This window comes from Mirounga angustirostris, unplaced genomic scaffold, assembly GCF_029215605.1.
Source record: "Mirounga angustirostris isolate CCGP_5_RB_7025 unplaced genomic scaffold, mMirAng1.0.hap1 SCAF_15, whole genome shotgun sequence".
Taxonomy (NCBI): Eukaryota; Metazoa; Chordata; class Mammalia; order Carnivora; family Phocidae; genus Mirounga; species Mirounga angustirostris.
The window spans coordinates 31,737,926-31,764,934 of NW_026991723.1; the positions used below are offsets into that span (position 1 = coordinate 31,737,926).

General features: G+C 37.6%; 1 protein-coding gene across 3 annotated transcripts in view; it reads left to right on the forward strand.

Moving 5' to 3' along the window:
- Window positions 1-6,643: 6,643 nt before the first annotated feature.
- The window catches only part of IL33 (interleukin 33), a 43,217-nt gene continuing 22,851 nt past the window's right edge, over window positions 6,644-27,009 (forward strand). For 2 of the 3 annotated variants that reach the window (XM_064580018.1, XM_064580020.1), the window contains exon 1: window positions 6,644-6,793. The gene's annotated coding sequence lies outside the window, so the exon portion shown is untranslated. Of the gene's footprint in view, window positions 6,794-9,093; window positions 9,143-27,009 lie in introns of all 3 variants that reach the window. The other variant, XM_064580019.1, reaches the window with a different exon arrangement.

Sequence of the window (27,009 nt, forward strand, 5' to 3'; positions counted from 1 at the left end):
TCATTGCAAATGGCAAGATTTCAAATTTTTGATGGCTGTGTAATATTCCAGTGTGTGTGTGTGTGTGTGTGTGTGTATCACATCTTCTTTATCCTTTCATCTATTGAAGGACATCTGGGCCCTTTCCATAGTTTGGCTATTATGGACATTGCTGCTATAAACACTGGGGTGCACGTGCCCCTTCAGATCACTATTTTTGTATCTTTGGGGTAAATATCCAGAAGTGCAATTGCTGGGTCATAGGGTAGCTCTATTTTCAACTTTTGAGGAACCTCCATACTGTTTTCCAGAGTGGCTGTACCAGCTTGCATGCCCACCAATGGTGCAAGAGGGTTCCCCTTTCTCTGCATCCTCACCAACACCTGTTGCTTCCTGACTTAATTATAGCCATTCTGACTGGTGTGAGGTTGTATTTATTGTGGTTTTGATTTGTATTTCCCTGATGCTGAGTGACATTGAGCATTGTTTCATGTGTCTGTTGGCCATTTGGATGTCTTCTTTGGAGAAATGTCTGTTTGTCTTCTACCCATTTCTTGATTGGATTATTTGTTCTTTGGGTTTTTAGTTTGATAAGTTCTTTATAGATTTTGGATACTAGCCCTTTATCTAATGTGTCATTTACAAATATCTTCTCCCATTCTCTCTGTTGTCTCTTGGTTTTGTCGACTGTTACCTTTGCTGTCCAAAAGCTTTTTATCTTGATGAAGTCCCAAAAGTTCATTTTTGCTTTTGTTTCCCTTGCCTTTGGAGACCTGTCTAGCAAGAAGTTGCTGTGACTGAGGTCATAGAAGTTACACCCCTGTGTTCTCCTCTAGGATTTTGACAGATTCCTTTCTCACATTTAGGTCCTCCATCCATTTTGAGTCTATTTTTGTGTATGGTGTAAGAAAATGGTCCGGTTTCATTCTTCTGCATGTGGCTGTCCAATTTTCCCAGCACCATTTGTTGAAGAGACTGTCTTTTTTTATTGGACATTCTTTCCTGGTTTGTTGAAGATTAGTTGACCATAGAGTTGAGGATTCATTTCTGGGTTCTCTATTCTGTTCCATTGATCTATGTGTCTGTTTTTGTGCCAGTACCATACTGTCTTGACGACTACAACTTTGTAATAAAGCTTGAAGTCCAGGATTGTGATGCCACCAGTTTTGGTTTTCTTCCAATACTATGTTGAATAAAAGCAGTGAGAGTAGATATCTTTGTCTTGTTCCTTATCTTAGAGGAAAAACTTCCAGCTTTTTACCATTGAGTATAATCTTAGCTGTGGGTTTGACATATATGCCTTTATGTTGAGATATTTCGTTCTATACCTACTTTAAGATTTCTTTTCTAATTTTGGGCTTTTTCTGTATCTATTGAAAAGATAATATTATTTTTATCTTCCATTTTGTTAATGTGGTCTATCATGTTGATTTATGATGTTATAACATCCTTGTATCCCTGGAATAAATCCCACTGGATTATGGTGTATGGTTCTTTTAATGTATTGTTGAATTCGGATTGCTAATATTTTCTTGAGGATTTTTACATCTGCGATCATCAAGGATATTGGTCTATAATTTTCTCTTTTTTGTGTCTGTGCTGTCCTTGTCTGGTTTTGGTATGAAGATATGCTGGCTGCATACAGTAAGTTTGGAAGTATTCCCTCCTCTCAAATTTTTTAAAAGAGTTTGAGAAAGACAAATGTTAAATATTCTTTGAATGTTTGGTAGAATTCACCAGTGAAGCCATCTGTTCCTGGATTGTTTTTGTTTGTTTGTTTGTTTTTGGTAGGATTTGGATTACTGATTCAATCTCCTTAATAGTAATAGGTTTATTCAGATTTTCTATTTCTTCACAATTCAGTGTTGGAAGACTATAAATTTTTAGGCATTTGTCGATTTCTTCCTGGTTGTCCAATTTATTGGTATATAATTGTTTGTAATAGTCTTCTATGATCCTTTGGATTCCTGTGGTATCAGTTGTAACTTTATTTCTGGGTTTATTTATTTGAGCTCTTTCTCTTTTTTCTTGGGAAGTCTAGCTAAAGGCCTGCCAATTTTCTTTATCTTCTTGAACACATTCCAAAACTACATTTTTACTCTCCCCTTTTATGTTTTTGATGTCATTTCTTACATCTTTTTATATATCCCTTAATTATTATAGTTTTAGTTGATTTTACTACTTTTGTCTTCAAACTTCTTAATAGCTTCATAAGTGATTAATCCTCTGCCTTTATATATTTACCTTTTCCAGTGAGATTTTTACTTTTGTATTTCTTATTATTAGTGCTATTTCTTTTCAGCTTAAAGAAATCTCTTTAATATATCTTGTATGGCCAGTTTAGTAGTGATGAATGCCTTAGCTTCTGCTTGTCTAGAAAGCTCTTTATCTCTCTTTCAATCTGAATGATAACCTTCCTAGACAGAGTATTCTTGGTCTGAAGTTATTCCCTTCAGGGCTTTGAATGTCTCTTTCAACTCCCTTTTGGCTTGCAAAGTTTTTGTTAAGAAACCTGCTGATAGCCTTATGGGGTTTCCCTAGGATGTAACAATTTGGTTTTTACCTTGCTGTTTTTAGATTCTTTATCTTTAATTTTTGACATTTTAATTATAATGTGTCTTGCTATGGATTTCTTTAGGTTCATTATATCTAGAAGTCTCTGGGCTTCCTGGATTTGGATGTCTGTTTCCTTTCCTAGGTTAGGGAAGTTTTCATCCATTAGTTCTGCAAAAAAGTTTTTTTATTATTATTATTTTTTATTGTTATGCTAATCCCCATACATTACATCATTAGTTTTAGATGTAGTGTTCCATGATTCATTGCTTGTGCATAACACCCAGTGCTCCATGCAGAACGTGCCCTCCTCAATACCCATCACCAGGTTAACCCATCCTCCCACCCCCTCCCCTCTAGAACCCTCAGTTTGTTTTCCAGAGTCCATCATCTCTCATGGTTCATCTACCCCTCCGATTCCCCCCCTTCATTCTTCCCCTCCTGCTATCTTCTTCTTCTTCTTTTTTTTTCTTAACATATATTGCAATATTTGTTTCAGAGGTACAGATCTGTGATTCAACACTCTTGCACAATTCACAGCGCTTACCAGAGCACATACCCTCCCCAATGTCTATCACCCAAACACCCCATCCCTCCTACCCCACCCCCCACTCCAGCAACCCTGTTTCTTTCCTGAATTAAGAATTCCTCATATCAGTAAGGTCATATGATACATGTCTTTCTCTGTTTGACTTATTTCATTCAGCATAATACCCTGCAGTTCCATACACGTCGTTGCAAATGGCAAGATCTCATTCCTTTTGATGGCTGCATAATATTCCATTGTATATATATACCACATCTTCTTTATCCATTCATCTGTCGATGGACATCTTGGCTCTTTCCACAGTTTGGCTATTGTGGACAGTGCTGCTAGAAACATCGGAGTGCACATATCCTTTCGGATCCCTACTTTTGTATCTCTGGGGTAAATACCCAGGAGTGCAATTGCTGGATCATATGGTAGCTCTATTTTCAACTTTTTGAGGAACCTCCATACTGTTTTCCAGAGTGGCTGCACCAGCTTGCATTCCCACCAAAAGTGTAGGAGGGTTCCCCTTTCTCCGCATCCCCGCCAACATCTGTCATTTCCTGACTTGTTAATTTTAGCCATTCTGACTGGTGTGAGGTGGTATCTCATTGAGGTTTTGATTTGGATTTCCCTGATGCTGAGCGATATTGAGCTCTTTGTCAAGTGTCTGTTGACCATTTGGATGTCTTCTTTGGAAAAATGTCTGTTCATGTCTTCTGCCCATTTCTTGATTGGATTCTTTGTTCTTTGGGTGTTGAGTTTGATAAGTTCTTTATAGATTTTGGATACTAGCCCTTTATCTGATATGTCATTTGCAAATATCTTCTCCCATTCTGTCGGTTGTCTTTTGGTTTTGTTGACTGTTTCCTTTACTTTGCAAAAGCTTTTTATCTTGATGAAGTCCCAATAGTTCATTTTTGCCCTTGCTTCCCTTGCCTTTGGCGATGTTTCTAGGAAGAACTTGCTTCAGCTGAGGTCGAAGAGGTTGCTGCCTGTGTTCTCCTTTAGGATTTGGATGGACTCCTGTCTCACATTGAGGCCTTTCAACCATTTGGAGTCTATTTTTGTGTGTGGTGTAAGAAAATGGTCCAGTTTCATTCTTCTGCATGTGGCTATCCAATTTTCCCAACACCATTTGTTGAAGAGACTGTCTTTTTTCCATTGGACATTCTTTCCTGCTTTGTCAAAGATTAGTTGACCATCTGCAAATAAGTTTTCTGTCCCTTTCTCTTTTCTCCTTCTGGACCCCTAAAATGCAAATATTATTCCACTTGATGTTATCCCAGAGGTCCCTTAAGTTATTGCCATTGTTTTTCTTTTTTCCACTGTTGCTCTGTCTGGGTGAATTCCATTGCTTTATCTTCCAGTTTATTGATTCATTTCTGTTTCATCCAGTCTGCTGTTGAACTCCACTAGTGTATTTTTAAGTTCAGTTATTGCAGTCTTAAACTCTGTGACTTCTTTTTTGGTATTTTCTTAAGTTTTCTACATCTTTGTTGAAGTTTTCACTGTGTTCATCATTTCCTCTCCCAAGTTCAGTGAGCATCTTTATGACCATTACTTTGAATTCTCTATCAGGCCCATTACTTATCTCCATATTATTTAGGTCTATTTCTGAGGCTTTGTCTTATTTCTTTTGTTTGGAACTTATTTGTGTTTTCTCATTTTGCTTGACTCTCTTTTTATTTCTATGTATTATGTGAAAGAGCTACCTCTCTCAGTCTTGAAGCTTTGTATAGATGATGACCTTCTCATTCAATCTCACCCTAGCTCTTGATTCTCTCTTAAACCTTTGTGATTGTCTAAATAGCCTGATTTATTCTTGATATTCCCTCATTGTTGAGAGTATGTTAAGAACGGTCAGTGATTCAAAGGTAAGAATCTCATTTAGCACCTAGTTTCAGGCTGACTGGAAACCACACTCTCAGGCAGCAGCTTTTAAAGTATACAAATATATAGTCCTGTGGAGTCACAATCACAATCCCTGCTGGCCTCCAGACCAGGAGATATGGAATTGTACCCTGGGTGATAGTTGGGTGATAGAGTGTATAAGCTCCTTTCTGGGAAGTCCCATCAACCTCTAGCAAGGCCAAGGGAGTGTGCAAGGATGGTATATCCCTGCTTATATTCCCCTTGAAACACTCCTTACTCTCTAGATGTGTGGGGTACTTTAAGCCTGTCCCTCAGGCTGAAGCTTCAAGCTAAATAAATAGGCCTTTTTCAAAGGAAGACTGGAGTTGTGTTTTAGTCTGCTGTCTGTGCAGTGCCTTGGGGTTGATAGCCTGCCAAAAACTGTCTTTCCAATTGTTACAGTCTTGGCCACCAGAGCCAGGCAATCAAGGAGTGTCCCTTGTGTGGATTGTGCAGACCCACTGGTTTGGGCAAGGAAGATTATATGGGTGGGCCACACTCACCAGCTTCAGAAATGCAGTGAGCAAATGTCTTCACTGCATGCCCCCACAGCCTTCAGTAATGCAGTGTGAGAGTACCTTGTCTGTGCACACACACCAGCTTTGAGCTGAAAGCTGGAATGTGGTAACTACTTGCTCTTGCCCACCCCAGCCAGAAAGTGGGGGAGCACTACTACTGCCCATGATCTCTGACTTCAGCACATGCTGTACCTGCTTTCTTGCTCCACCACCACCCCCCTCACAGCAAGGTGGTGAGAGGGTGCTGCATCTGAACTCATCTGCCTGTTCTTGCAGACTGTGTGTAGAGTGGAACAATTGTGTCCACCAGCATCTCCCTCTCCAGGAAGCACCTCAATCGTCCCATGCCCCTCCAGCCAATGCTTCCAGATCAGCAAATGAATGCCCCTCATATAGTATAGGTGCTTTTCAAACTGCTGTTTTTTCACTGGGTCTTGGGGCAAGTAAGACTATATGTGAGCTCTCCAAGAAGAGAATCTCAGTTTCTTATTGCATTCTGGGACCCGTAGACATCAGATGCATTGGTTTTCCAAGCCAGATTTCTGGGAGCTTGTCTTTCCAGTGCAGATCTCACAGGCTGTGGCACCCAATATGGGATACTAACCCTCACTCCTCTGGGAAAAGCACCCATCTGGTGACATCCTTCCCTTTGTCTGTTGCCATGCCAGGGGTTGGATTTTTTGTGAGATTGTGTCTCTGCCTCTCCTACCCCATCTTGATGTGGTTCTTTTATCTTTGTTGTATCCTTTTGTTGTGGAGAGCAGTTCATCTAATTTTCAGATCTTTTTCAGAGGGAATTGGTTCTATGTAGCTGTAGATTTGGAGTGTTCATGGGAGAAGGTAAATTCAGGAACTTCTCACTATTGCCTTAAAACTCCCTCCAAGAATTTCCATATGAACAGTGCTGAAGGTGAAGTTCAACTCTGAAGACAGCCAAGTTGTAATGTGTTGGGGCAGGGGCAGAGGAGGATTGTGAGTTGGAGATGGGAGTGGGGGTTGCATATAAGATAATTCTGATGTGAGGTGGAAATAAAAAAACCCATAAATCTATAATTGTTGAATTAAATTTTAAGATGGAGATGGGGAGAAGACAGAAAGTAGGAATCTTGAATGTTGACAGGATTGTAATTCTATTGGCTCTTTTCACACAATTAAAATCCTGCCAAAATCTCACCCTCTCAGATCTCCTTCTTACAGCAATTTGGTTCTCTGCCAAACTTTGGGTAATAAATAGAATCTACAAGCTCTCTGAACACAGAGCTGCAGCTTTTCAGAGAAGAAATCAAAACAAGATTACACGGTAAGAATAAAACTAATATTCTTGTACATTTTTTGTCAGGTTTGGTAAAATAAGATCTTGGGAACCATGGAGAACTGGTTTTTATTTCTATAAAATAAAGGATTAGACTGATTTGTTATTTATTGTCAATACCAGTAAAAGTTGATAATAGCAGTTGCTACTAACTTATAATTCCACTTTGATTTCCTTTGGGTGATTTGGAAAACTATTAATAAATTTCTAAAATTGATTATAATAGTCTTTATAGTAAGTTTCCATCCCCCACCACAAAACTTTATAAAACAAGTTGATAATTCTACTCCATACTGCTAATGCTTATCCAAGACAGACCTACTCACAATTGTTTACCAGTGACTTCAAAAAAGGGGGACAAATAAAAGAACTAAGAGGGGCCATCCTTTCAAAATCATCTGCTCAAAAAATAAACCATTTATGAGAAAATAAGGAATTGTCATCCTAAATGAGTAAGTTCAAAAGCTCATTAGTTTTGCTACTATTCTTCATTTCGACACTTTCTTTAAAAGAGTGTTTTATTCACTTTCTTTCTCGCCGTCTGCCTTGTGGCAATTTTTCCTCCTTGCTCTTTTCTCTGCCTTATCTTTCCACACATAAATACATGCCTCCAGACTATTTTAATAAAGAAAATGGTAAAAATCCAAACATATCATGGCTGCACAAAGTTGATTCCAGGTCTTTGGAAACTTGAGAGTTTAGGAGTAGGTGTGGTTGGATCTTCCTGACTCTCACTCCCTCCTCTGCAGAAGCTTGAATCATCCCTGTATGCCACTGTGGTCCAGTGCTGTTCCCAATATCCTTACCTATTGCTTGTCACATTTGTCTTTAGAATACTTTTTGCTCCTCTTTTAATTTTGTCCCCCAAAAGGCACAGTTCTGTGTTCAGAAAACTTCAGAATCCTCTATTTCCAAAGTTTGGAGTGCTTGAGAAGAATCATAGAGTTGAGTAGTATCCTTAAATAGTTAAGAACTCTCTGCACAAGCATCACTCCCTGAAGCTCAAATTTCACATTTTTTCCATTTTTCTCTGAAAGGATCCTAGATTTCCTACCAGTCCTTCACTGGCAGCAGCATAATTCATTTTCTTAGCAATGATCTAGATATTTTTCTATTTCCCATCACTGTTTAGCTTACAATATCTACAGCCAGAATGTACCTCTTTCTCTTTCCCATTTATAGAGAAGGAAGAATTCTCAGAACTTTTATTTAGGGTTTGAAACAGGGCTGAAAGTAAGGCAGGAGACTGAGAAATGGGAGCTCCCTCTCCTGGTTAGGTTCAGCAGAGGGTTAAAGAAACAGAGCTTACAACTAACTTCTGGGAATGTGTTTGAGATTCAATTGTAAAAAGTTCATCCATGGGGGAATTAAATCATTACAGGGAAATGCTGTGGGGTGTGGTTAAGTGTGTGTAGCACTGAAGGGAGGAAAAAAAATAAACACCAAGGAATATTTATGCCAGTAAATATGACAGCACAAGGCCTTTTTTGGAGATATGCATGCAGAATTAACTCTTTACAGAGAAGTTCTGCAGAGGGGACTGCATTTAGGGAAGAAAAAATATACCCTAGGGAATTTTTATGCCAGTAAATCTGAGAGCATGAGGTCATTTTTGGAGATGTGAGTGTGACTGCCAAAATCAATGTATCTTTTACTCAACAAGTTGAAATTCTGGCAAACACGGTGGAAATCAAAAGTGTCAGTCAGAATTTTTCTTCTTTATATCACAGCTTGTAGCAGGGACATTTGAAACATTAAGACCAAAAATAATTTCCTTGAATAGCAGAAAGAAAACTTAATTCCTTTAAACAAAATGATGGTTGGTTCAAGGATTTCAGGAAATCCTGGTAGAACCTCTAATCTTTTTTCAGTTTCCCTCAGGGTTCTCTGGTGCTGACATTTGCATGCAAAAGTAAGCCTTAAGAGAACAAAGCCTTACAGGTCAGCCAAAGTTCATTGTTGCAGGATGGTAATGGGGAAGTAAGGAGTTTGGGCCACTTCCTCCCTATAACAGACTCCTGGCACATACTCACATGCTGGCCTTGTTATTGTCAGTAGATTATGCTATATTCTGTAAAAATGTTTGGTTTTGTTTTTGCTTTATGTGAAGAGTGCAATATAGCATAATAGTAAAAACACACAGATTTTTTTTTATTCAGACATCATCTTTCACTGACTACCTGTGTGATTTTGGATCTTACTTAATTTTCCTGACCCTGATTTTTTTTCCTCTGGTGCAAAATATAAAACAAACAAAACAGTAACAATAACAAAACATCCTACCTTAGGTGTTCTGATACCTATGAAGATAAAGCAAGTCGGAAGCAGTCATTAAAGGTAACTATTATTAATCACTGATCACGTACTAAATATGAGATATTTTCCTCACATTATCCCATTTAATCCTCAGAGCATCTCTGTGAGATAACATTCTCCATTTATAAAGTTAAGCAAGAAAAATTTGTAAAGATTGTACTAACCCAAGATAACTCAATCAGTAAATTTCAAATTAGAGGTTAAAACCCAGAGTTACATCCCATGAAGGAAAAGAACCAAGAAGGAAGATGGATTCCAAACACTTCATTTAGTGAGACTTTAATCTTGTAAAGCCATTTTCTATTCAAAGTGTCCATAATTTTCTTTTTTTTTTTTAAGGTTTTATTTATTTATTTGACAGAGAGAGACACAGCGAGAGAGTGAACACAAGCAGGGGGAGTGGGAGAGGGAGAAGCAGGCTTCCCGCCGAGCAGGGAGCCCAATGCGGGGCTTGATCCCAGGACCCTGGGATCATGACCTGAGCCGAAGGCAGACGCTTAACGACTGAGCCACCCAGGCACCCCAAAGTGTCCATAATTTTCAAACGTAAAAATATTAGTGAGATGACATAAAACCTTCCACCTATTTTTTTAGGGTTACATTCATTGACATCTGAGGGAAAGTTTCCCTGCCAGCCACCATTTTCTTATGTAACTTTCTTTCCCATTGGTATTGCCAGAACCAAGAGGGGTCCACCCACAAACTTGGCTTGGTGCTTTCACTTTTAATTAGCACAACAGTCTACATCTACTTCCTCTTCACTTTGAACATCTTATTAATTAGATGATTGCCACAATTTTCCCCAGCAACACTAGTGCATCCGAGACTTTTTGCAATCATAATGTTTTGCTCATTATTTCTCTTGAATTTCCTAGCAAAGATTCAATATTTTTTTTTAAAGACTTTGACAGAACTTCATAGTTTTGCATGTCTCCTGTGTTCAAATATCAATCACTCTCACTTCTTAGCCTGTTGGCTCTATCAGTGGCAGTTGTTTCAGAAATGTTATTTAAGCAGTTAACATTTTTTTCCTTAGGAGATTGTGTGCTTTTTCTCTTGGGTTCTTTGGGGGCTTATTATATACAAACATGAATATTCCCTTAGCCTGAATTTATTAGTTCCAAAATTTTTCCTTCCTGAGGTTATATTTTTCCATTATCTTTTATGTATTAATATATGTACATATATGTATTACTTGTCCACATTCTTTAGCAATCCTGTTTGAACAAAACTTCATCAATAATCAGCATGACTGCTTCATATTGGTAAATTAGTAGTAGCTGTAGTATTCAGCTTATTTGAGTAATTTTTCTTTCCAATCTTTTTAAAAAGTTTCAGCCTCAGGGGTGCCTAGGTATCTCAGTTGGTTAAGCGTCCAACTCTTGATCTCAGCTCAGGTCTTGATCTCAGGGTTGTGAGTTTGGGGCCCTCATTGGGCTCCACGTGGGTGTGGAGTCTGCTTAAAAAGAAAGTTTCAGCCACAGACATAGGTGCCAATATTCATTCTAATGTAATTTGGTGGATATATTCAGCTTCCTTTTTTTTTTTTCTTCACTATGACCTATATAAGATACATATTACCTGAATGTATATATAGCACTACTTTATCAAAGATGGTGCATATTTCATCTTCACTGACTTACTCAAGAATCATATTGTTTCTTACCATAATCATAATTGTCACAGTGTGGTGGTTAATAGAATAAATTGGATATTATTAACTCAAAGGAGTATAAGCTGTTTTACTAAGAAAGTTTGGAGGCTCCTATGCTTAAGACATGACATGTAATGCTTACATCTGGTTGTCTAATTATTATTACCTTTCATTATGTCAAGTAGCATGATTTCTCCTTGTTACTATGAGGTCCATGAGATCAGACTCAGCATTTGGAAGCATTAAAACAATTTGCATTGTGATGTGTCAGTTGGAAAAATACTATTGTTTATAAATCCTTGTATTTCTAAATTCATAAAAGTATAAAAATTAGATAGAAGTCCATTTTTTAGCAGCATCCAATTTTTTTTCTGGTTATTTATGATATATGCTCCTAAATGAGCATCTGGGTTTATTTAGACTACTCTCTTGGCAGACCAATGCAGTGACTCCTAACCTCTAGGGTTGTTGTTCACCATTAGGTCCAGATAACTTCTGTACCTATTATATGCGAGTCCTCTTCTTGGCAAAGGAAGGAACACCAGTTATATTCTTTCACTCTGCATCATTGGGGTATACTCAGGAAGAGGTCATTATCTGTCCAGAGGAGAAGAACAATTAAGTCTTATCTTGAAGAAGAGAGGTGGTTAACACAGTCTTTCCATGTTAGTAGCTTTCACCACAAACCCAGTTACCAAGTAATCAAGGTTGAACCTACTTAGAATCCCACATAATGATGATGAAGTCAACAGTTTGGGGAATAGCTGGAGCAGCCCATGAAGTAGGCAAAGTGGGAGACAAAGGCTTGTCATACCATCACGGGCAAGTTTCCAGCCCTCTGAGTTCTATTTTCTGTTGTTGCACAAGGAAGCTCTGTTTAAACTTGTACAGGAATTAAATATCCAGGGGGTGGATTGTAACTTAAGTTTTTTCAGGTCAACGGCCAGGAACCTCCACACCTGTGAATGGAAAGCTTCCATACTCTTGACATGGGTTGGGAAGCTGCCAGTAGCTTCTTCCTGCTGCATGGCCTGTGCATGGTGTGGGCAGCACCCCCTAGTTGGTGGGCATGGGGGCTGTTCTGGCCATGGGCCTGCTCTGGGCTTCTGCCCTCAGTTTCTACATGGGTCAGCTGGAGCTGGATGTGAAATTGGTGCCCTAGGAAGATGGGACAGGCTCTGCTGAAAGCCCTGATGAAGCGGGCCAGCCACCACCAGCATGAGCAGCTAGGCCATGAGGAATGGCTGGGTGCTGGACAGCCCACCGCCCAAGGACTGGGACATTAAAATGTGACCATTCCCTCACTCTAGAAAGAAAGAAGAAAAAGAAAGAAAGAAAGAAGAAAGAACAGAAAGGAGGGCAGGCACTTCCATACTCTTAATTTGTAAATTTCTTCTAATAATCAAATTTAATATCATCTAATACATGACACAGTGTATTACTAGGTGGCTATTTGGTTGTGAAAAAATATCTCATGGTTTATCCAGGGGTGATATTAAACAGCTGGTATGGCATGAGCAGAGATAAATAGGAAAAGAACCAGCCACATGGAGAATGCCAGCTGAACACCAGCATTGGGAGAGACTCTCTTTCTGGCTTTGTAGTATACCAACTAATCTGGGATAATGTAGCAGTAAGGGTAGGGTGGAATATCTAAAGTTTTACAGAACTTTTAACAACTTGACCAGTATTTCTGTTACTATTTGATAAGCATATCCCAAAATAAGGTGGAAATTCCTACAGAAGTTATGCAAGATGTAACTTCAGTCTTTGTACAAGGGAAAACTTTCACTTATTATGGAAATATATTTACAATTAACTTCTGAATAAAGGTAAAATGAAATAATATTTTTAACAGAAAACAGTTTTTATTTTTAGTGTTTTTCTTCTTTGAGCATCATTATGGACTCATGATTTTTGTTGACATTATTGTAACTAAATCGTTTTCAAACTTAACTTGTTTTGATTAGCTATATTTTTTATTGTTTTGACTCAAATGGTCAAATTTGGCACATAGAAGCCCTTTTATGCTGGCCCATTTGCTCTTTTATTAATCACCTCAGAACTTTGAAAAATGCATCACTGTTTTCAGGCAACAAGTTATTTTGGCTCATCTTTCATTTCTTCCACCCATAACATAAACTGTGTTTTCTTTAGGATTCTGATGGTCTCCTGTCTCACATTTAGGTCTTTCAACCATTTAAAGTTTTTTGTGTGTGTGCTGTAAGGACACTGATTTCTTCAGTGGAGAACATTATTAGATTACAAACTATGGGCCCTGGGATATATACTGGATTATTTCATCTTAATACTGACATTAAATCAGTTCAGTTACAGAGATAGGGGAAGAAACATATATACATAAAATCATGAGTTCATATTGGCAATTTTATTTTGTTATAAATATATAAAGATTTTGTGTGTGTGTGATGAACACTGGGTGTTGCATGTAAGTGATAAATCACTAAATTCTACACCTGAAAAAATAAAATACAAATACTTTATTTTTTTAAAAAAGGAATTAAATATCCATTTGTTGAAGAGACTGTCTTTTTTCCATTGGACATTCTTCCCTGCTTTGTCAAAAATTAGTTGACCATAGAGTTGAGGGTCCATTTCTGGGCTCTCTATTCTGTACCATGGATCTATATGTCTGTTTTTGTGCCAGTACCATGCTGTCTTGATGATGACAGCTTTGTAATAGAGCTGGAAGTCCAGAATTGTGATGCCGCCAGCTTTGCTTTTCTTTTTCAACATCCCTCTGGCTATTTGGGGTCTTTTCTGGTTCCATACCAATTTTAGGATGATTTGTTCCATTTCTTTGAAAACAGTGGATGATATTTTGATGGGGATTGCATTGAATGTGTAGATTGCTCTAGGTAGCATTGACATCTTCACAATATTTGTTTTTCCAACCCATGAGCATGGAATGTTTTTCTATTTCTTTGTGTCTTCCTCAATTTCTTTCATGAGTATTTTATAGTTTTCTGAGTAGATTCTTTGCCTCTTTGGTTAGATTTATTCTAGGCATCTTATGGTTTTGGGTGCAATTGTAAATAGGATCAACTCCTTAATATCTCTTTCTTCTTTCTTGTTGTTGGTGTATAGGAATGCCACTGATTTCTATGCATTGATTTTATATCCTGCCACTTTACTGAATTCCTGTATGAGTTCTAGCAATTTTGGGGTGGAATCTTTTGGGTTTTCCACATAAAGTATCATATCATCTGCAAAGAGTGAGAGTTTGACTTCTTTGCCGATTCAAATGCCTTTCATTTCTTTTTGTTGTCTGATTGCTGTGGCTAAGACTTCTAGTACTATGTTGAATAGCAGGGGTGATAGTGGACATCCCTTCCATGTTCCTGACCTTAGTGGGAAAACCCTCAGTTTTTCCCCATTGAGAATGATATTTGCTATGGGTTTTTCACAGATGGCTTTTATGATATTGAAGTATGTACCCTCTATCCCTATACTCTGAAGAGTTTTGATCAAGAAAGGATGCTCTACTTTGTCAAATGCTTTTTCTGCATCTATTGACAGGATCATATGGTTCTTGTTCTTTCTATGATTAATGTATTTTAACACATTGATTGATTTGGGGATGTTGAACCAAGCTCTCAGCCCAGGGATAAATCCCACTTGGTCGTGGTGAATAATCCTTTTAATGTACTGTTGGATCCTATTGGCTAGTATTTTGGTGAGAATTTTTGCATCCATGTTTACCAAGATATTGGTCTGTAATTCTCCTTTTTGATGGGGTCTTTGTCTGGTTTTGGATCAAGGTAATGGTGGCCTCGTAAAACGAGTTTGGAAGTTTTCCTTCCATTTCTATTTTTTGGAACAGTTTCAGAAGAATAGGTATTCATTCTTCTTGAAATGTTTGGTAGAATTCCCCTGGGAAGACATCTGGCCCTGGGCTTTTGTTTGTTGGGAGACTTTTGATGACTGCTTCAATTTCCTTAGTGGTTACAGGTCTGTTGAGGTTGTCTATTTCTTCATGGTTCAGTTTTGGTAGTTGATACATCTCTAGGAATGCATCCATTTCTTCCAGATTATCTGATTTGCTGGCATAGAGTTGCTCATAATATGTTCTTATCATTGTTTGTATTTCCTTGGTGTTAGTTGTGATCTCTCCTCTTTCATTCATGATTTTGTTGATTTGAGTCATTTCTCTTTTCTTTTTGATAAGTCTGGCCAGGGGTTTATCAATCTTGTTAATGCTTTCAAAGAACCAGCTCCTAGTTTCATTGATCTGTTCTACTGTTCTTTTAGTTTCTATTTCATTGATTTCTGCTCTGATCTTCATTATTTCTCTTCTCCTGCTGGGTTTAGGTTTTATTTGCTGTTCTTTCTCCAGCTCCTTTAGGTGTAGGGTTAGGTTGTCTATATGAGACCTTTCTTATTACTTGAGAAAGGCTTGTATTGCTATATACTTTCCTCTTAGGACTGCCTTTGCTGCATCCCAAAGATTTTGAACAGTTGTGTTTTCATTTTCATTGGTTTCCATGAATTCTTTTTAACTCTTCTTTAATTTCCTGGTTGACCCATTCAGTCTTTAGTAGCATGCGCTTTAGCCTCCATGTATTTGAGTTCTTTCTGACTTTCGTCTTGTGATTGAGTTCTAGTTTCAAAGCATTTTGTGTCTGAATTTATTTTTAAAAGAGCATATCAAATGGTTACTTAGAAGTTTTTTAAATCTTGTCCTGATACAAAAAAATTTCAGTTTATCCTTCAGATTTCTCACATATCACGCATTTTCTTTCATATATATTTTTATTGGTTTTAATGTATCATTTATATATTCATATTATTATGCTATAATTTTGTTTAAAATATAAAATTATTTAAATATTAAAGTGTTTAAACTAGCTGATATGGAAAAGAGTATGACAATTCCTCAAAAAATTAAAAATAGAACTACTATATCACGTTGCAATCCACTTTTGGGTATATATCCAAAAGAATTGAAAGCAGGATCTTGAAGACATATTTGTACACCCATGTTTATTGCAGTATTATTCAAAATAGCCAAGAGGTAAAATCAACCCTAATGTCCATTCACTGATAAATGGATAAAGAAAATGTGGTATATACATACAATAGAATATTATTCTGTCTTTGAAAAGAAGGAAATCTTGTCACATGCTACAACATGGATGAACCTTGGGAACATTACACTAAGTGAAGTAACCCAGACACAAATACTCTATACTATATTATCTCACTTATATGAGGTGTCTACAGTAGTCAAACATATAGAAACAGAGAGTAGAACAGTGTCATCAGGAGTCTGGGAAAGGGAGAAACAGGGAGTTGTTGTGCAATGAATATAGTTTCAGTTTTGCAAGATGAAAAAGTTCTAGATATCTGCTGCAGAACAGATCTAGTTAACACTACCGAATTTAATAAAATTTGATAAATTTAATTAAAAATTTAATTAAGGGGTCGCTTAAATGGCTCAGTTGGTTAAGTGTCTGCCTTCAGCTCAGGTCATGATCTCAGGGTCCTGGGATTGGCCTGCCTGAATAGTTGTAAGGCTCCCAACTCAGCAAGGAATCTGCTTCTCCCCCTCCCACTGCCCCTCCTTCTTCTCATGTTCTCTCTCTCTCTCTCAAATAAATCAATAAGATCTTTTTTAAAAATAAAACAAAAAATAAAAATTAAATTAAAAGAAAAAAAGAAGAGCTTTGAGCATGAGGGGCAGGGGAAATGTTTAAATAATCCAGCCGTATTTAAAGATATTATTAAATCAATGTCCAGAATACATTAGTTGTTTGCCATTTCATTTTAGGATTTAGAAAAAGTCAATGTGATGACATTTAGACAAAAAACAAAGAGAATTTGTATCACTTGATATGCTTTAGCTGCAAAAATAGAATAATGAATTGAACATGGCTTAAAATATAAGACACTTGTTGCTCACTTAACAAGAAGTTCTAAAGTGGTCAGTCCCACAATTGATGCAAAGAATCAAGGACATCACCAAAGACCCAAGCTCTTCTCACCCTTCTGCTCTGCGGTCCTCAGACTGTCTATGATCTCTCCCTTTATGGGAGATGGTTGGTCCAGCTCTGAACATCACATCCTCACAGAGGCCAAGTGAGTGCATGTCAAAAAGTGCTTATTCTTAAGGAAAAAATTTTCCCAGAAGTCCCAGACACACCTCCCCTTTGTCTCATTGACAAGATCTGAGTCACATGCCTACTCCTAGATGCATTATTGGCAGACAGACAGGATTGCCATGAATGGCTTATGTTTCTGCATACCTAAATTTATTCTTTGGGGAAAGAAAAGAGATTTGTCCACTAAGAAACAGCATTCAACCCAGGTAATTCTCAACATCTTCTAATTCCCACAGAACTTCAGCCATTTTCGGTTTTTAAGAACTTATAAAAAAAAAAAAACCTTCTGAGAAGGGCAGCCAAACTCTTTTCAAAGTTACCATGAGGATTTCAAAATGCCTTATTTCAAAAACACCTAAAAAATTTCTTTTAATCTGAGCAACTTTCAATTCCTTCAGATCAGAAAACTAAGTCTTTAATCAGGCATATCAGAACCACTTGTTTTGTACTAAGGGAAGAAGAGAATGTGTGCATTTCCCATCTGACCATTTTCCTGACAGATCAATGCATTCTCAAACACAGATGCTGACACTTCTTTAATTTTTTCAACCATGATATAGAGTGCTTACTTAATTCTGTCAATGAATCTCTTTGACCACCACACTTAAGAATGGGGAATCTGGGGGCACCTGGGTGGCTCAGTCTGTTAAGCGTCTGCTTTCTGCTCAGGTTATGATCTCAGGTTGTGATCCCAGGGTCCTGGGATCAAGTCCTGCATCGGGCTCCCTGCTCAGTGGGGAGTCTGCCTCTCCCTCTGCCTCTCCCCTTGTGTGTGGTCTCTCTCTCTCTGTCAAATAAATAAAATCTTTTTTAAAAATATGGAAGCTGTATATTTTAGAATTCACTGACAGTCTCTCTTTCTTTTACTTAAAAAATTTTCATTCACATATAACACACACACACACACAACTGCATAAATCATAACTGTATAGCTTAATGAATTGTCACAAAGTGAACAAACGTAAGTAACCATTTAAAGAAATAGACAAGTATAAAACTCTAAGAACCTTCTAGTCACTACCCTGTACCTCAAGAATAGCGTTATGTTTTCTAATATAATACGTTCAATTTGCCTGTGGGGTTTTTGAACTATTTATAAACTAATTCATACAGTATATACCCCTTTGCATCTATCCTTTCACTCAACATTGTGTTTGTGAGATCCATCCCTGTAGCTGCACATAGATGTAGCTTGTTTATCTCATTACTGGTTAGAATTCCTCTAAATAAATGTGCAACAATTTATCTATTATAATGTAGATGGACATTTTCAATATTTCCAACTTAGCATTATATGACTAAGACTGCTATGAACATTCCCTTATTATGTCTTTTGGCATTTTTATGCCTTTCATATATACCTTCAAGTAGAATTGTTGGGCCAAAAGTATGCTTTTGAATACTACCAAGTTTTTTCCCAAAGTCGGTGTACCAATTTATACTCTAATCAGCCATGTAAAATAATTCCATTTGTCCCAAATCCTTGCAAATACTGATATATCCTATCTTCCTCATTTTAGCCATTCTGATAGGTGGGCATTGTGGTTCTCCTTTAATACATGCATTTTCTTTATCTTTCTTAGAAATACACTATTTCAGTCTGGGGTAGCTAGTAATTTTTCCCCAGACTTGAGTTAGCTAGGCAAACACAATTTAGAGAAAAACATGTCTTCCTTAAGATTGTAATTCTGGAGTTGAGGCATTTGTCTATTGTCTCCAAGTTACAAAGCAACATTAATTAGGGAACAAGACAAGTCATCATATTGTATTTGGGTTTCAGGAAAAAAAAGTCAGGAATCACTTTTTTTTTAAGTGTAATACCATAGTAGGAAAAAAAAGCGGGGATTATTCTCTTAACCCCATGGTCACAAATTTAATTTTTGTAGACTTTTTTTTTTTTTAACAAATCTATACCTTTATTTATTTACTTTTCAGTAAGTTTAAATCCTTGAGGGGTACAGCATCACATGGATTCTGTGGCTTTAGCAGGAAGGTTGCTTCAGAATTTGGCATGAACCATGTCACTGTTTCCATGAGCACAAATTACTCTCCCCCAGATTACTCTGGTTTTGCTCAGTTTGCTACCAGGAGTTACTGTGTTGTTCTTTGCTGTGTACGCATAAGCATATCTCTTGCCTAGATAGAATTCAATTTCATCTCGACCATAAACACCTTCAATTTTAAGAGGAGTTGAGTGCTCCCTCCAGTTGCAGAGACCCCACTTATAGTCAGCAAAAATGGCCTTGGACCACAGACTTCGTTGTTTTAGGAGTCCTGTTCCCAGTCGGCTCCAAGATGGCAGAAAGAGCTAGTTTTTATATACTTTGAATACAACATACTTAAAAAAATTTAGTCGAGGTATTGTTGAATCATTATGAGTTAATAATAATCCACCCTGATTAATTTTCTTGATTAAAACATTGTTCAAATGACATATAATTTAACAAAGTATCCACTTTGTGTAATTTATCACAAACATTTGGAGTTTTTTGAGTTTTGTTTTGTTTTGTTTTTAGATTTTATTTATTTGAGAGAGAGAGAATGAGCACGAGCAAGGGGGAGGGACTGAAGAAGAAGAGACTCCTTGCTGAGCAGGGAGCCTGATGTGGGGCTCGATCCCAGGACCATGACCCAAGCTGAAGGCAGACACTTAACCAACTGAGCCACCCAGGCACCCCTATCACAACCATTGATAAAACAGATCATATTAAGGTTTTACATGTGACATCAAAATAAAGGCTGACTGGCTGACTGGTTTGTGTTTTTAGCACAAGGACAATTCTTACCTTCTGGTTGGGTGTCAGAAGCCTGAAACTTACCTTTTGAAACTTATCTTTTTATATCTATTTTTGAAACTTATCTTTAGTCTTCATAATATAATTAGCAAGCACTTGACTAACCAGTAGTTGATCTCCACTCTTAAAAACTTTTTTTTATAAGGTTTTTATTTTTAAAGGAGGTCTGCTACATTTATCTTCCACCAATACAAAGTTTTGTTACCTCAGCTGCTGCTTCAGGCTGTCTTCTCTTGCTTTTAAATTTTAGAGACTAGAGCTCCTCTTTCCCCATTTCCATAAATATCTGGCTCATCCTTTTAGAAATTCGTCTTGTTATTCCTTAGTTTTCCAAAGCCTGCTAGCTCCCAGGATCAATTCTTGAAGTATCTAAGTGGCATCCTTGTGCACTGGAAATTGAAGTTAGGTATACTTTCACTGGCTTTAAATATATATTGGTGGTATCTGGAATAAATTTCTCCTCTTCAATGTTTTATGTAGTTGAAATATGTACCATACCCAAGCCTGTCTTTTTACAAGTGAGCCAATTTAAAGATATATATTACATTCTACTCTGAAGATGAGCTTCAAAATTTAAATCTTTGCTTGTCTAAAAATCTCATGTTTCTCTTAAAAAACAAACAGCAAGTTACCTGATAAAATTTAGGATACTTCCCAAAGAATTGTATCCTTTTTAGGATTTCAAATTATACAAATATTAAAGTACTTCAGGCTTTGTAGTCTGGGCACTATCCCCAGAGTCAAAACTAACAGTAATGTGCAAGTTTTCATTCTTGGTTAAGCAATCTATTTTGCTTCTATTGTTGCTAATTCCAGATGTTCTTACACATGTTGGTATATATTTGTAGAGAATTAGGCAAGACTCAGAAATAATTCTTGCATACATACATATACCTAAATGCAATTATTATCTTTTCATGAACAGAGATGATAGATTTTGATATATATACAAATGATTTGTCTTGAGACAAAACCCTTGCAGATTGTCTTCCTTTGTGGATCTCAGTATAAATAAACTTTTTAGAAAGTAAAACAATCCAGGTCTAAGGCAGTGAACTGAAGCAAAACAGATTGTATTTCATCTCCAGTTTTGAGTACTGATTTATGACTTAGTGACTCAGGTATATACACATGCTGTGGCTTGATACCTGCTTTCTCTATGTGTATTTCTCAGCAAAGCCTTTCTCCAGATTGAGATTTTGCATCTATCTCCATGCATCTATCTCCACTTGTTCTTCTGCCACCTATACAGAATGCTGTGCCAGAACTATTTTCTGTGACTCTGCTTTAATTACATCTTCTAAAACCTTTCTCATTCTACCCTCACATTATTTTATAAGCTTAAAGGAAACAGGGCTATGTTCCTTACCCCCACCTGGAAAACTGAGCAGCTTCATCGGTTCCTAAAGATGGGACACTGTACTGTGTAAGAATGTATTAAAATAGTTATTAAATTCCACATATGATACATAAGGACAGTGCCGAAAACTTCCCTGATAAACTGAAACTGTTGCCTGTGCTTTCTTCACACTTTGTTATTCTTTGCTATTGTTTAATATCTTAAAGAAACAGCAGCAGGGTAGAGAGGAAAGAGCAGTGACAGCTACCACTTTGTGAGTTGGGAGACCAGAGTTCTGGTCCTGACTCCACCATGTACCCACTCCCTATGTGACTTTGAGTGAAGATCTGCCCTTAATGGTTCCAAAGATACCTAATGTTAATTTCACAGGTTTGTGAAAGTGGGGACTACTCTAAGACTAACAACCATCCATCCATAAACCCAATCAAAATTTTCTTTTTCCTCACCCCAATAGCTTCATTTTCCTCACCTTCTCTCTTTTTTCAATGTTCTGCAGTTTCATAATTAATATATCAAAATATGGATTTCTTTCATTTTTTAACTTGCTTGGGATTCTTAGATCTGAAAATTGGAGTCTTTGAATGATTTTGGAAGTTCTCGGTCTTTATACCTTCAAATATTTTCCCTTCCGTATTTTATCATTCCCTTCCAAAATTCCAAATAGATACACATTATCTGTCCTCCAAGTTTCTCACCCCCTTTTCCATATTTTCCATCTCTATGTATCTTTGAATTGTATTCCAAAGAATATCTTCAGATATATTTTCTCTTTCACTGACTCTATCTAGTTCACTATGTCTGATCTGCTATTTAATCTGCTGTTTAATGAAGTTTTAATTTCAATATTACATTTTTTATTTCTAGAGATTCTATTTGGATCTTCTCCAAATTTAATTTTTCCTTGTTCCTGTTTTCAATATTTTTAGAACTCTATCTAAAGATATTAAAATCAGGTGTTTTATATGTCATTCTTGATTGTTCTAATACATACACCAACTTTGCAGGTTGGTTTCTGCTGTCTGTTCCTTCTGTGCTTCTCACCAGTATTCCTGTTTGTTTTATAAACTTTGACAGCAAACTACTCATTTGCCCTGGAAATTTTTGTGTGTAAATGAATACTCTGGTTTGGGCTGCAGCTAAGTTCAAGATAAGACTTGTGTTTGCCTTTCCCATTTTTCTTGAGGAATTACCAACCTAAAACCATTTTATATTTAATTCTCTATTTCAGACTTTTGGAAACACACAGGTAGTGTGATTTCAGACTGCAAACCCATACGAGGTCTGACTTTTCATGAGGAGAGAAATCCTCAGAAGAATGGTTTTCTTTCTATCCAGTGCCAGAGTTGAGTTCAAACAAACTTCCTAGTGGTGCCCTTCTGCAAGTGAGGTTTATTTATCTCAATCACCCTTACACTGCAAGTGCAGCCCTTTGGGTGTTCAGGTTTAAGCCATGCATTATTAGAATCCCCATGTTAGGCATATCCTGGGCTTTATCTCCTGGGCCCTGTATTTCATGTAGTTGTCTACCCTGTCTCTAGCATTTAGCAGACAACTTTAGGAAAAAGCCAAGATTTCTTGCCTCCCAGTATTTTGAACACTAACTTTCCCTGTAGTTCAACAATGAGTTTTGAAAAGATTTTTTAAAAGATTTCTTTCAAGGGGCGCCTGGGTGGCTCAGTTGGTTAAGCGACTGCCTTCGGCTCGGGTCATGATCCTGGAGTCCCTGGATCGAGTCCTGCATCGGGCTTCCTGCTCAGCAGGGAGTCTGCTTCGTCCTCTGACCCTATCCCCTCTCAGGTGTTCTCTCTCTCTCATTCTCTCTCTCTCAAATAAATAAATAAAATCTTTAAAAAAAATAAAAAATAAATAAAATAAAAGATTTCTTTCAAGATTTTAGTTCTTTTTGTCAGAAGGACTTGTCATGGTAACTAATCCACCATTATGCTGAAAACAAAGTCTCTGACTAATTAACTTTATAATGAGCAAATATTAAAATTTAAACTTAAAACCATATTTGTATTAATAAATTAATAAATTACTGATTTTTAAAAATTTCTTGGGGTTCTTTGCAATATTTCTTTTTCAGACAAGGTTTCTACTCCTGACAAAGTTTTGAGAATTCCCTCTTCCAACCTTAAACTGCAATGATTTCTTATGATGCTGCTAAATCTACTCATCAACTAGATGACCAATGATGGCATATGAACTGGGCTTTAGTTTCACTCTCCCTTTACAGGGTTAAATAATCCAAATGGCAGGGATTTACGCCATATTCTCAAAACTTCAATTTGTTTTCTTACAGCAAAACTTTTTTGACCAAGTAAACTTTAAGCAGAAACCAAGTATGGACAAGGAGTTTCTGCTCTGGATGTGGGGGATAGGCAGGAAGATCTGAAACCCAAGAGGTTTAGATTCCTCCACCTCTTTCTAGAGCACCTCATGAATTCTGAAAATATTTGCTTCAGGTTTTAGCCATGGATCCCTGGGCAAGTTACTTGATCTTTCTGTGCCCCAGTTTTCTCATATAAAATAGGGAAAATAATAGTACCTCCCTGACGAAATTGTTGTGATGATTGAAGGAGTTAAATATATAAAGCACTTAGTACAATACTTGGCACTTAGTACAATACTTGGTAAATACTATATAAAGGTAAATTTTTAAAAACACAGAAGAACTTTTATTATTTAACTCTGCATAGTCCTACTAAATTTTTTATGCTCCACTGAATTTTTCCTTAATCCATAGTTTGTATATTACTTGTCCAGTTTTACTTAAAAAAAAAACTGTAAGTAAAAGAAAAAAATTATGTCAACTTTAAACTTCAGAATTAAACTAAAACCAAAGACCTGTTTGTTCCATGTTGTTTCTTTCCCATATATTGCTTTCCTCTAACACTTAAAAGTTTCCCAAATCCATATATATATATATATATACTACAAACTCTATAGACTTTCTTTTTCTTTGTCATTTTGCCCTAAGACAGAATGTAGCCAAGTCCATGGCTTACCTGGATTTCAGATCTGCCTTTGCCTAAGACATGACTCCAGGTTACTTAATTCCCCCCTTGTCAAACCTTGTCATCCTATCTGCTGTGAGGTAGTGAAAGAGAGGAGGGGGCACAGGGCTGAGGCAGAGCTTGTGCATTTTTCTGAGAATGACATCTTTTGTGGGGCAAGGCTGGTACAGCTGCTGGTATTGAAGTAGCAGGCCCAGGGAAAGGGGAAGGAAGGGGCTGAAGTGGGAGCCTGTATAGGAGCACAAGAAAGAGTCAAAGGGATAGGAAGACCCTGGCTTTCATGCAACCTCTTCATTTTTGAGATGAGGAAACTAAGACCTAAAGAGCTGAAGAGCCCTGCAGGGAGGAAGCAAACGCTGAGTCTAAGCTTGGGAATGGAGGTCATTCTACCTCTGCTTCTTCAAAAATCATTAAAAATTTGGTTCAACACATAGCTAGGTCTCCAAAGTATGTGAGGCATGGGGAAGCGCACTGGAGGGGAATAAAACAACACACTGAACTGAACAATTCGAAATGTTTGGTCACACTAAAACCATAGGGCCATAGGCCAAACAGAAAGTCAGCTTCTTTAAATGATTTAGAAAGAACATTGACCCAGGAACAAGAAGACCTGAGTTCTATTAGCTAAGTCATATAAAACTGTCATTTTGTAGTTATGCCATATTCCACAGTGCTCAATCCACAGTTTTAGCTTTACCACTCAGTTGGGGATTTGGACAGGGCCTCCACATCTGTTCAGTGGGTAATACCTGCCTTACCTAGTATGTAGGGATTTTGCAAGGACAGATCCAAAGTACACAATATTTACTGGGTGCCTGCTATCAATGATTGCTTGGGAAACAAAGATGACTAAGGTACAACCCTTGTTCCCAAGGAGCTAGTAGTCCAGCAGAGGAGAGAGGAAATTGAGTATACTTGGATGTGATAAGCAAGTAAGAAAAGAAGCAATAAATTCTGCTTGATTGTGGGTAGTTAGGGAAACAAAGGCATTGAAATTGGGCTGTAAGGGTTAAATATAAGTTTCCCAGACAAAGAAGAAAAGGCATCTCTAGCAAGAGGAAAAGCTTGAGCAAAAGCATGGAGGTGTGCAAGTGTGTGCTGAATTGAGTAACAGTAAGCAGTCCAGTGGGTACAAAATGAACAGTGGGGGGAGGCGGTGTTGTGTGACATTAGAAAGGTTGAAGGGTCAGGTAGTGCCAGTGAATAAAAATGACTGGGTAAGAATGAGTCCAGGAAAACTGTGGGAAAGCATAGACGTACTTTATAAATATTAAGTGAAGAACAAAAAAAAAGTTTTCCTAAAAACTCATAACATCCCTACCCTCCTCTCACAGGGGTTTGGCTTGAGTCACACATTGATTTGCCAAATTTCTTTGTAGTGCTTCCTCTCTCTGGGAGAAATGTTCTCCCTGGGTCCAGGTAAGGGGCATGTAGAAACTTTCAGAGTGTCAGAGACTCAGGGACAGGAAGTGATTCAGTTTGAGTAAGGACAATGCTATCTCATTGTTCCCCAAACTTCCACCTCCTTTTCTTCCACATCACTTTTTCTGATCTCCCCCAAGAAAGAAGTGAAACCAGTATACCCAAGGGAACAGAAGGTAATGTGATCACTCTCCCATCTCACCCTCTCTGTTCTGCTCCCCTATAAAATCTCCCAGAATGAAGTCATATAGTGTTGCCGAACTTAGTCATACTCCCCATTTCCTCTCCCTCCTACAGACCAGGACAAGTCTGGGGACACTCTCTCCTTCCAGTAATTTTCTAGGACCCAACAATGGGTTTGTATAATTGCACCATACCTTCATAGATTCTCTGCCCATGCAAGAGCATGTAAGCTTGACAAGGTGAGGAATGGACCCTCAAGTCCAGGATTTTAATTACACCTCATTCTAACAATGGTTCCCATGGAATAAGAGAAAGAACCGGATGGATTTGAGTTCAGATCCTAGCTTTGCTACTTACTAAGACATTTATTTAATCTCTATTTCCTTATCTCTAAAATGAAGGCAATCATACTCAAATACCATGGTCATGGTGACAGAGATAGTATCTATAAAGCATTTGGCCCACAGAAGATGGCCAAGACACTGTAACTGCCATCACCATTATCACCATCATCACCATCACCGTCATTAAGAGCTTGAACTAATGCAGACTCCTTGATGATTTCATTCCTTCCCTCTTACTGCCCTCTATCTGTTCCTCATATGGCAGCCAGAGCACTCTTTTAAAAACAAAACTCAAATCACATCCCATATTATTTAAAACCCTTCCTTGGCTTCCCACTGCATTTTGAATAAAATCTAAGCTCCTTCCTCTGGCTTCCACAGCCCAGCCCTACCCGGCTTCTGTCCCTTTCCATCACCAACCCGTTACATTATACTCTCCTGATTGCCCACTGTGTTCCAGCCACACTAGCCTGCTCAACTCCCTAAATACTACAAGTTCTGTCAGGGCCCTTGCCCTTAGGGTTTTCTCTGTCTAGAAGGCACCCTCTGTCCCCTCTCTTCCATAGATTCTTCACACCCTTGGTGTACAGCATAAATGCCATCTTCCGTGACTACACTACTTTAGTACTACTCTTTATCTTCTTTACCAGCCTAGTTCTTATTTATCATTGTTTCTAAATGAATTATTTGTGTGATTATTTGCTCCATATCTATCTCCCCAAAGAAAGTAAACTCCAGGAGGGCAGGAGAAAGTTTGCTTTGTTCACTACTATACCCCCCGCACCTAGCCCAGCACTAGAGAAGTATTAGTTATTACTGTTACCATTACTAGGCAGCACTCTGCTGTAGTACAGATAGGTGCAAATCCAGCATCATTTGGGACCTTTGGATCTTAGGAGGGCAGAATTTCCTTACAATGATTACTAGGTATCTTTCTTTTCAAAGCATTTAATTACTTTCTAGGGCATCAAATATTTTATATTCCAAGTTT